The sequence below is a fragment of the Cherax quadricarinatus genome, chromosome 42 (genome assembly GCF_038502225.1).
Source record: "Cherax quadricarinatus isolate ZL_2023a chromosome 42, ASM3850222v1, whole genome shotgun sequence".
Classification (NCBI taxonomy): domain Eukaryota; kingdom Metazoa; phylum Arthropoda; class Malacostraca; order Decapoda; family Parastacidae; genus Cherax; species Cherax quadricarinatus.
The window spans coordinates 14,987,679-14,999,971 of record NC_091333.1 but is presented as its reverse complement, the minus strand read 5'-3'; the positions used below and the strand labels follow the sequence as shown (position 1 = coordinate 14,999,971).

General features: G+C 42.4%; 1 protein-coding gene and 1 long non-coding RNA gene across 10 annotated transcripts in view; one reads left to right on the top strand and one right to left on the bottom strand.

Moving 5' to 3' along the window:
* The window catches only part of Magi (membrane associated guanylate kinase, WW and PDZ domain containing protein magi), a 379,317-nt gene that overhangs the window by 4,318 nt on the left and 362,706 nt on the right, over positions 1–12,293 (bottom strand). The window lies entirely within an intron of this gene.
* Positions 1–12,293, top strand: part of LOC138853875 (uncharacterized) — a 40,199-nt gene that overhangs the window by 26,340 nt on the left and 1,566 nt on the right. The gene's annotated exons all lie outside the window — the stretch shown is intronic.

Here is a 12,293-nt window from a genome sequence, read left to right as displayed (position 1 = left end):
TCAGATTACTGCTAACCAGAACTCCTAAATCTTTTTCGCAATCCGTAATATTAAGATCTACATTATTTAGTTTATATGTGGCATGGTTATTGTCCTGTCCAACATTTAGAACTTTGCATTTGTCTATATTAAACTGCATCTGCCACTTCTCCGACCACTGCATCAGTCTATTCAAATCTTCCTGGAGTGCTCGAATGTCCTCGTCAGAATGAATTCGACGGCCTATTTTGGTGTCATCGGCAAACTTGCCGATGTCGCTCTTTATGCCCTCATCTATGTCGTTTATGTAGATTGTGAACAGCAGGGGGCCCAACACTGACCCCTGTGGAACACCGCTCGTGACGCTTCCCCACTCTGATTTCTCCCCATTTATGCAAACTCTCTGCTGCCTATTTGTCAACCATGCCTCTATCCAGGAAAAAATTTCTCCTCCTATTCCATGTGCTTTAATTTTCCTCAATAGTCTCTGATGTGGGACCCTGTCAAAAGCCTTACTGAAGTCCATATACACAATATCATATTCATTACCATGATCTACCTCCTCAAATACCTTAGTGAAAAAAGTTAATAAATTCGTAAGGCAGGAACGCCCCTTTGTAAAACCATGCTGAGATTCGTTGATTAATTTATGCTTTTCAAGGTGGCTACGAACTGCCTCGGCAATTATTGATTCCATAAATTTTCCCACTATGGAGGTTAGGCTTATTGGTCTATAGTTCGAAGCTAAGGACCTGTCACCTGTTTTGAAAATAGGTATCACATTTGCCATTTTCCACTTATCTGGCACCATGCCAGTTTGTAGTGATATGTTGAAAAGATTAGCCAAAGGTGTGCTAAGCTCCTCTTTACATTCCTTTAGAACCCTTGCATACAGTTCATCAGGGCCTGGGGATTTGTTAGGTTTCAATTTATCTATTTGCCTAAGGACCATGTCACTTGTGACCCTAATAGTGCACAGTTTATTATCGTCCTGTTCTACATAATTTATCATTACTGGTATATCGCTGGTATCCTCCTGTGTAAAAACTGAGAGGAAGTATGTGTTAAAAATTCTACACATTTCCTTATCACTGTCAGTGAGCTGACCCGAGGAACTTTTGAGTGGGCCTATCTTGTCCCTGATCTTACTTCTGTATACCTGAAAGAATCCTTTTGGGTTAGTCTTCGATTCTCTTGCAACTTTAACCTCATAATCTCTTTTTGCTTTTCTAATTCCCTTTTTTATTTCTCTCTTTAACTGAATATATCGATTTCTTAATTGCCCCTCTCCTCTTTTGATTTGCCTATATATGCCTCTCTTTTGACCAATCAGATATTTTAATCTATTGTTCATCCATTTAGGATCATTTTTGTTTGATCTGATTTCCCTATTTGGAACATAATTTGACTGAGCAGCTAGAACTATGCCCTGGAAAGCATCATATCGGCAACCATCACCACCTACCTGACCCTTAGTCAGGTCATTCCAGTTCAGCCCACCTAAGTAATTTTTCAGTCCTATGAAATCAGCCAAGCGAAAGTCAGGGACGGAGACTTGATTGCCATTATTAGGGGAATTCCATGATATATTAAAACTGAGTGATTTGTGATCACTCTCCCCAAGCTCATCATTAACCTCAAGATTATTAATTAGTGTTTCCCTACTGGCAAGAACCAAGTCAAGGAGGTTATTTCCCCTAGTTGGCTCTGTCACAAACTGTTTTAAAAAACAATCCTGGATGGTATCAAGAAAGTCACCCGACTCTAAATTTCCTGTCAAATTGCTCCAGTCAATCTGTCTATAGTTGAAATCTCCCATTAGCACAACATCAATGAAGATTGTTATACCTCCAAGTGGTGTCATATGCCTTCTCTAGATCAAAAAAGACCACTAGGACAGAGTGGTTGTTAGCAAAAGCATTTCGAATATACGTATGCAAGTGGAGCAAGGGGTCTAAAGTAGAGCGGCCTTTGTGAAAGCCATGATGTGAATCTCTAAGAGCCACATCAGACGTCTATTCACCAATCGTTCCATCACCTCGCAGACCACACTGGTCAGGGTAATGGGATGATAGTGAGAGGTGTCAAGCCCCGAGGTGCCTGGTTTGTGAAAGAGTAGTACAATAGCCGATTTCCATCGTTGAGGGAGAACCCCTTGCTCCCAAATAAGATTGAAAAGACATAAAAGAACGGGAAGGGCCGTAGAATGGAGATGTAGCATACCGATGTGGATATCATCAGGTCCCGATACCGACGGCCGACAAATGGAAAGTGTGGACTCCAATTCTAGGAGAGTAAAAGGTATGTTATATGGCTCCAATCCATTAGAGGAGAAATCTAAGGGCAATTGCTCTTTGGTAGGCTTAGACACAAGTAGTGAGGGACAGAGGTAAAGTCCTTGGGAGATACGGACAAGATAGTTCCTGATTTCTGTGGCAACTTCTAGAGGTTCTGCGACATCAACTCCAGCAACCCACAAAACTGGAGCTGGGTCCGGAGTGTACTTGCCACACAAATTTCTATACCTTTTTCCAAATTGCGCACATAGGGGAAGACAAGGTAATGGTAGAAACGTAGTCTTGCCAACAAGTGCGTTTAGCGTCGCAGATGACACTGCGAGCAACTGCCCTTGCCCGCTTAAAATCCAACAGATGCTCCGCAGTACAATTACATCAATAATGGCCCCACGCAGCACATTTTAAACGCACCGCACGGGCGCACGTAGGAGACCACGGTACGCATGTCTGAGAATGCCTACCTGAGGTTTGGGGAACAGAACACGTCGCCGCAGTTAGGACTAAGGTTGAAAATCGGTGTGCCAGTTCATCAGTAGAGAACAAAAGGGGGGTCTTCGCAACAGGTGGTAAGATTGGAGTACAAGTCCCAATCTGCTCGTGCAAATTGCCAACAAGGGCTATGAAATGGTCGGGTATGTGTAGTAGAAGTAAGAAAGATAGGAAAGTGAACACTCATGTAAATCTGGAAGAACAGACCACACGAAATCAAGTGCAATGGGCGAGGAACAGATGGAAAGATCAATGCAGGAGAGAGACTAAGTGTGAGAGTCAAACTGGGTAGGAGCACCAGTATTTAAAACATGAAAAGGACGAGAAGCGAGAAGTGTCTCCAACTGATCACCACGAGAATCGCAGTGGGACCCTCCCCACAGGTGATGGCGAGTGTTAAAATCACCCAACAAGAAGCTGGGTGGCGGTAGAGAAGAAATTAAAAATGCAATATCAGAGATACAGAATGCACAGGCGGGAGAAAGATAGAGCAAACTGTAAACCGTCTTGTGTAAATAAATACAAGCTGCAGTATAATGCAGTGGGGAATGAACAAAAACTTGATACGGTACATCAACGCGCACAAGAAGCGTGCTTTCATTAAATGATTAGTCAGGTAAAGGATAGGAAGAATGTAACAATACATAGCCTGAAATGGGGCGAATGATAGAAAGAATTTTGGGCTCTTGCAATCCAACACATACTGAGGACAACTGGGAGAGCAACACCTGGAGTTCTCCTCGACTGCCCCTAAGGCCACGAATATTCCATTGTAAAAGACACATTATGTACAGAAATAAAATTGGCAACAATAAGAAATGATAAAACCTATGGGCTTTTAGAATCTGTAAAGTCAACGTGTGGGGGCAACGGTAAGCATGTAAACAAGGAAGAATTAGAATGTCGTGGAGGAACAGATTGTTGATAGGATTGTGAAATAGAAGGGGTAGGAAGTGCATTGGTGTCCATCAGGGGTGCTGTCTCCGCAATATAGCTGGAGATAGCGTCTGTCTCAGTTGTTAAGGAAGCTGACGATGCCATGATGTCAGAGATAGGAAAGGCATTACAAGTAAAGGGCGGAGTAACTATGGAGGGAACCAATGAGGTCTGAGGAGGGCAGGGAGTATGAACCTGGAGAGATGCTTTGGCTGTGGTAGAAGTCCTGCAGTATAACAGGAGAGGGAGGTTGGAGGTTAACCATGGAGGAAGATGGGGGAGGGGGAATGTTAGGGGGAATGAACCTCCACATGGATTCTGTACAGGTGATGAATGCGAAGAAAGTATAGGTCTGCAAGATCTCATAGAATGAGAAGCAAGTGAGCGAGATGAAGAAGTAAAAGTAGGAAGTGGTGCAGAGGTAGGAGTGTCAGAGGATAAAACTGCAAAAGAATTAGAAACTGGGGTGACCCCAGAAGACAGATGCAGAGGGACTGGGAGGCGGGAGGCCCGTCGAGGTTGGAGGTCTTCAGACTACCCGAGCATACAGGACACAAGGAAGTTTTCCTTGAAGGTGGAGCTGAGAGACAGCCATAGTGTAAGGCCCTCACGCTCCTCAAGATAACGGATCTCTCATTCATTACAACAGACCTGGCAATAGCGTGAAAAGGAAGGATGAGGTTCCTTACAATTAAGACAAGAGGGGGGGGGGAGGAAGACTACAAGATATAATGGAATGATCTGCTGACCGGGTATTCTGACAAAGATCTGCAGTGTTTAGCAGGGTGCCCAAAACGCCAGCAATTACGACACTGTTAGGGAGCGGGAACTACTTGGACCTCTAGGCGATGGCCCACAATATAGACAGAGGACAGAAGTTCACGGCAATTGGAGGTTAAATGAGCAGTGTTACTAGGAAAGCACCTCCGCCCACGAGCAGGCAGGATGTGTATCTACCTTAAGAATAGGGAGGTTCTGAAGGGCTAATTGTTCTAAAATATCATCGCTGCAAGACAAAAGAATCACTGTACAATGATACGTGGTAAGACCACAGTACAGCTGCAAGAATTAAGAGTAGTGCGCTTATGAATAGTGACTGGGATGTTATCTATGGAAGTGATGCAGGAAAGAGCATGAGCTTGCTCTGAATTGTGTACTGTTATGACACGCACACCAATTCGAAGAGCATGGAAGGATATACAGTATTTTGGCCAACATGCTGTGAGAGTTTTACTAATTCCATGATCAGAAAGATAATCAGTTTGAGACGTCTGTAAAGAAAAGAATTTTGTCCATTGCATACTCGTTAGCCCGGTATGCAAAGGTGAGTATCTCATAGCTCATTTTTGAGCGATCGACGAACTGTCATCAGTAGGTTGCCTTGGACGTTTAGGAGTAGTACCATGGGCAGTCTGACCTGAGGGAGGTGGACGATCTGAAAACCGTCTCGCCGCATTTGGGGAAGCCGGATGCATTGTAAAGGGCGCGCTAGAAACAACAGCATGAACAGAAACTGGTGATGCCGCACCTCCTGAAGCAGATGAAGCATCACCAGCAGAAGGTACAGGGGTATGAGAAGAGTCGAGAGAATGGACCGATAACAAAACCGGGTCAGAACAGGGCATGGGATCAGAAAGAGGTCTGGGAGGAGGGGTTTCACTGGGTGAAGACTCCATAATAAAGGCGCTTCTTCTGTGATATCTCCTTTCTTGTTATTTTAAGAAAGAAGGAAAGAAAAAAAAGAGGGACAGTCGCTAGAAGGCATGGAGCCGAAAGCTCCTCCCCTCATCTGAGAGGGCCTCAAGCCCACTGGTAGTGAAGATGCAGCGTGGAACCTGTGCCATACCCTACCCTTCACGCCAGTAAACCAGCGCTCCGGGATAGCAGCTTCACGTCTACCGAGCTACCTCAGCGGACAAAAGAAAGGGTGGTAGGAAACCCACCACAAAGCATACCTCCTTCGGCCGCCACCTCCCAGACCTGACAGGCAGCTTCCGGAGATACACCCATTACCTGAAGGGCACCCCGCCCACTTCCCGGAAAGGGAGCAGGGCACCTTCAGACAATTCAGATTCCACGGCAAACCAGAGAGTGAGACGAACTCCAGCATGCCACCCCCTACCTAGAAACTATAATGCCAGAGAGGAGGACCCCAGAGGCTACAAACGGGACGGGAAACAAGGGGAGGGTGGGGAAAGGGGGGGGGGTAGGGGAGCATTGAGGGTACTTTGACTTGGTCTGCTCTCTTTGCCATACTTGGCAACATACATTACATAGCTCTCTACCCTCTCACTGATAACATTGAAGGCATAGGCATATGACATATGATGTGGGTAGTAGTAGTGAAGGCAACTGTAGGGGGATGGAAGGTGGGTAGTTATGGAAGTATGTACAGTAAACCCTCAGTGTCCATTAAATCAGAATAATGTTAAGTGCCATTTCTGTGATGTTTTAAGTACAGTGGTACCCCGAGTTTCGTACAGCTCCCAACTCAAACAATTATGTAAGTGCTTTTGTAAATATTTTTGGGGTCTGAAACGGACTAATCTAATTCCCATTATTCCTCATGGGAACAAATTCGTCTGGTATCGGCACTCGAACAGCCTTCTGGAACGAATTATGGCTGAAACTCTGGGTACCACTGTACTCTATACCTGTCCACACAATTTACAGTGAGGATTTTTTCCCATTATTTTAAGTCTGTTATATCAAGGTTCATACAGCACTGTATGACCCTTGAGTTTAGTGCATAGTTATGATTATAATATTAATGTTGGTAGAATTATCAACAATGTTAGGTAAAAGGACACAAGTACAACTAATGTGACATTTATTGTGGCAATGTTTTACTCTCCAGGCCCCTCAAGGAAGGTTTCTTGACATTGGTGAGATCCTCTTGATCTAAGGAATTGAATCTGTGTTCCAGTTCCTCGATAACTTCCACATCCCCCCCCGGCACTGCATAATCCTACAGGTTTAGCGTTCCCGCTTGATTATAATAATGCTCTCCAGGAGCTTAATCAAGCTGTTACAAACAATACATAGACACAGAGGGTATATATAGGCTTAGTGAGGTGTAATACTAGTGGTAGTAGTAGTAATACAATGTGGTAGAACAATCAACTTGCACATGAATAAAAGGTTATCAAAGATATTACTTGGGTAGCATAAAAATAGGTTAGACAAATATTTCTGTTAGTGGTTGGATTTGGGAAGGCCTGTTTCAGTGTTTCCTCCTCTGTTATGTTCTTGTGTAGTGTTAGCAGCAGTGATGGCAGGGTTAATTGTTTTGAGGATGATGAAGCTGCCTTTATTTTTCTTGTATTAGAAACAGCGATTAATGATGATTCAAGGCATTTATGTCTGTGGAAATTAGGTTCTCTGATCACTAGTTAGGCATCGTTGAATTTCATGAGGCGATTGGTGGAATTCCAGTGTTGTAAGCAGGCATTGTTCAAGTTATCATTTCTACATGTACTAATGTGTTCACCGAGACCTGTTTCGAGGTTCCTTGCTGTTTCGCCTACATAAATTCTGTCGCAGCCTCCACAAGGTATAGTGTAAACTCCTACATTGACTGGTTCGTGGTGGTTAGATCCCTTATGGAAGTGCTGGATGCGATGGCGACTAGAGTTAGTTTGTGCGAGTAACTTAGAAACGTTCAATGCAACCTGGCTGTTGGGAAGGATTATAACTTTGTTGCTGTGTGGAGAATTGATGATCTGAAGAGCTCTTCTTGCAGTCTTTGATGAAAAAGGAAGGAAAATGAAGATCAGTGAAGGTTTGGTGCATGTAAGTACATTCCTCATCAAGAAACTCAGGACTACAAATTTGATATGCTCTTAAGAAAAATCCAGCTACCCAAGCTTACTTAACTGAATGTGCCAAAGAACTTTCTAACATTGCTAAGGAATCCTTTGAAACTGCAAGGAATATGGGGGCCAAACTTCAGACTGACCACCACACTGCTGAGCATAATCTCGGTACAGTCACCACAGCCAACCTCCAGTACCTCTGCACTAAGTCAATGGAAGGAAATGGGACGAGAATCATTGATAAATGACCTATCATCACACACCTTAACTGACTACGAGAAACAAGTGCCGAGTCTGGGTCTCAAATTTACCACTAACATACGTAAACCTAACAACTCGACCTAGTTACCAGAAACCACGGACACAGTGACAGTAACGTCCAGAAGGGTTATATACAGGGCATTCTTCTAATCTTCCTAGACGATATATCACTGCCCTTAAGGACCTCGCCAATGACCCAAATATTAGTCGCCACCGCCAACAAAGGTGAAATCACCATACTCAACACCAGTGACTACAACACTAAAATGATGGACTTTTTGAATGATCAGTCTACATACGAACCCATCAGCACTCAACAGTGAGAGACACTCGCCAAAGATTTCCTGTACAAAACCAGACAAATAGAGGTTAGTCATCACTAGTCCGGCATCACTGCAACCTGTAGGGTGCTGGATTAGAGAGTGGTTAGGTTAGAATACAATTAACCCAACGGCAATATTTATGCATCAGTGATTTCCACCACTTTAAGCCCTATTTTTGGCCCATTCCATTCTTCCAGTCTACCAAACTCATAGCTATTTTTCTGGTATTCCTTCTGTCAATTGAGTACAAGAAACTGCCCATTTACCTATTTCAACTACCCAATAAAGTGGTCAGAAATTGATAATTTGGGCAATTTCACACAAATTTCAATAGATGCCAATTTCTAAATAGGATCCTGAATAAACAATGCAGACATTCCTAGCACTAAATTTTCTCTGTTCATTAGTGATGTCTCCAAGCTCCTGTTATGTTACACTTGCTTTCCATTTTGAATTTTTTTCACACACAAAAAATAAAAGATTTACTCTTATGCAGACTACTGTATTATTGTAAACAGCCTCTCCTCACTTGACGGAGTTCTGTTCCTTAGACCATGTTGGTAAACAAATTTGTTGCTAAGTGAGGAGCACACTATAATGGTAGTGGGTTTGTGTCGACCATCTCTGATATTGTTTTAATGTCACCTTTGCACCATTTATAACATTTCTGGTATATTTTTAAACGTTTGTATAGTAGTGTACTGTATCAGTGTATATTGTAATAAACAGAATATAGCCAATCCACTCTAATATACATTATTTAAGTATGCACACTGGTCAGAGAGCCAGTCATAAGTCCGAGTTGTTGGTAAACGAGTACATTGCTAAGTGAGGAGAGGCTGTAATTGTATAAATAATGTCAACCCATTCATGACTGCATATTAGACTGGCCAGTTGGACGGTAACATCATTTGTTTACTCTTGAATATCGGCAAAAATTGAACATTTTCACTACTTTGAGGTCAATTTTGAGGTACACTCCGGTATGAAACCAATCAAAATTATATCTATTTCTGTAACATATCTTCTAGTCTATCAAATGAGACCAAGAAACGAAAATACAACCATACAAACCATATGAAAATACACAGCTAAGTCGCTGTTTTCCACCAAAAGCACAGTCGCTATTTTTCTCATTATGCACTATGTGTTGCAGAATTTTTTTTATATAGTGTACACAGACCTATTCTCTCATATGTAGGCCCAAATTTACTAGTCACAGCTTATCCGAGGGAGCTGTGCTCATGGCCACCGACAGTGGCTTCAAAACCACCATATCTTTTATGGACAATGTATGGTGTATGTGCTTTACACAACGAAAAGCATTTCTTTTATCTGTTGGAACCATGGCTAGGGCTAAAAGTGAGCAAGTTATAACAATAAATGGAGAAAAAGAAATTGGAATGCCTTGTGCAGCAACACCACCAAACAGCAGCGGCAGGTTGGTGTTGTGACCCTGGAAATTTGAAATTATGCTAGCCAAAATTGGTGCCGGAGTACTGATGGCCAACCTGTACTCAAACGTACAGTGGACCCTTGTTTTTTGTAAGGCTCGGAAGTCGTAATTTCTGAAAATCGTAACTTTTTTTCATCAAAACATTGACTCGAAAATCGTTGTTTGACTCGTCAGATGCGTATGCGTGGCCCTGAGCAGCCTCACACTCCATTCCCAGCCAGTGTGTCATTGTTTTTCAGTGATTGAGGATGATCCCACAAGTTCATATGATACATTTCATAATATTCCATTCGTTTTAGTGCTTGCAACTGCTAAATAAGCCACCATGGCTCCAAAGAAAGCTTCTAGTGCCAGCCCTTTGGTAAAGAAAGTGGTGGGGTACAGTGGTACTGATGGTGGTAGAGGGTGGCTTCTTCAGTGATTCAGCAATTCTACCAATTCCTCCAACGTTGTTGGAGTTACATAGGGCTACAGAAAACACCGCCGCCTCAGCTGCTGCATCACCACCATTATGGATGGCTTATGCTCTCGGTGGCCCTTATACACCCAACAACAACACAACACCTCTCGTAACATACATAATGACTTATTTTATTCATTCTAAAGTATATTCCATGTTTCTATGTTATTAATATTGTTTGTCATATTAGTTGAATTGTGATAGATAAATAAGCCGTAGAGTTGATATTAGTGTCATATTCTCCAATAATAAACTCTAAACTCGCCTCCCCTCCCTCTGCCCAACACCAAGTCTTCAATAAAGGTAAGTGTGATGTTAAATGTTCATTTATACATTTTATAAGTGCTTTACATTTATTTGGTATTCTTTTCTGCATGTAAATCTATATTTAAGCTAGGGAAGTGACCCCTGAAGTGACCTGGAGTCCTTATGGAGGGGGATTTCCCTTCCAAACAATAACCTCTCTTCCCTCTCTCCTCCTCCCTGTCTTCCATTCATCAACAATAGCCTCCAATAAAGGTAACTGTCATGTTGAATGTTCATTCTTTTGTGCATGTAAATCTATCTTTAAGGTAAAAAAATTTTTTTTGATACTTCTGGGTGTCTTATAACGAATTAATTGGATTTACATTATTTCTTATGGGGAAAATGGATTCGCATCTCGTCAATTTCTATAATAGTCACACTCTCTGGAACGAATTACGAAAAACGAGGGTCCACTGTACTAGTGAAAGGAAGAAACTTCTGTACTTGATACCCAGCAGCCCTAAACCAGCACATGTGTATGGTTTACCCAAGACCCATAAACATATTCCTCTCAGACCAGTTACATCAGGTATAGGCTGTGCACCCCAAAAACTAGCCAGAGTTCTTGCCAAACATCTCTCATGCCTTCTGGGGATCATCAGCCCTGCTCATCTTAAGCATTCTTCACTAAAGTACCTACCACACAATCCATTGACGTTCTATGATGTAAAGTCAATCAGGACCTTAACCGTCATCCACCTCCCGGAGATTTTGTCGACTTCATTGAACTCTGCATTACTTTCAATAACAGGATCTACAAAGAAACCTAAGGTATAGGAATGGGGTTCCCCATCAGTGCCATCCTAGCAAACTTGTATATGGAGCACCTGGAAGCTGAACACTTCACCAGCATCACTGTTAAATTATGTGGACAACGTCCTCATAATAACTCAAACGTTTTGATTTGCAGAATCTTCAGGCAAGGCTCAACGCAGTTAAACCAGCTATCCAGTTTACACTAGAAGAAGAGTCCAATGACAAGCTACCTTTTCTAGATGTCCTCATTCACAAAGTAGATGACAATCTAAGATTTCAAGTTTACTGTAAAAATACAAACAAAAATGATTTCACCCACTTCTATTCCAGTCTAAAAAAGAATACTCTTCATTTTCCATAACCCTGCTTTCTTGGTAGCATCACATTTCTTTCACATGTAGCCTGGGCAGCTGAGATCATAACATTTTCTGAGCTGTAGAGAGATTTTTGCACATCTCTGGATGGAAGTACTTACATTTCTTTTTAAAGCAACACTTCTCCCATCCTTAGCATATCTGAACATTTTCTGATATGCTGATACAGTGGACCCTCGCATTTCGGCGGCCACGACTTTCGTGAAATCCGACTTTCAGCAACTTTTTTTTTTTTTGTCAAAATATAGCCTCACAGTTTGTGATTGGCCTCGTGATTCGGCGATGTCTGGTACGCATCCGAGCAGCATCCCAGTGTCAGTGCGCACACAAAGCCAGTCTCCTGCACCATTCACATTCAGTGTGCCATTGTTTATCAGCGAGTGACCATCACCCCACGGGTTCATACAATATATTTCATAATCCATTGTTTTTTGTGCTTGCAACTGCTAAATAAGCCACCATGGGTCCAAAGAAAGCTCCTAGTGCCAGGCCTTTGGTAAAGAAGGAAAAAACAAAATAGAATTCAAGAAAAAACTCGTACCAAAGTGGAGGAGGAAGAGGGAGGGAAGAATGTGCCTTCTTCAGTGATTCTACGATATGTATGATACTAAAGCAGCAGGTATCGATAAAGGCTATAGCGCCAGCCAGCGATAAAGTGTAGCATTAACGATGTAGAAAGTAAGTTAAGTGATTAAGTGATAGAAAAACGGCATGAAAGTAACTCTCCAATGTTGTTGGTGTATAGGGCCACTGAACATATGCTGCCCTGCTATCTTCCACCACCCTAAACCTCTGCCAGCATCTCCTCCATCAAACTAACATCTCCAAAGTAAGTGTAAAT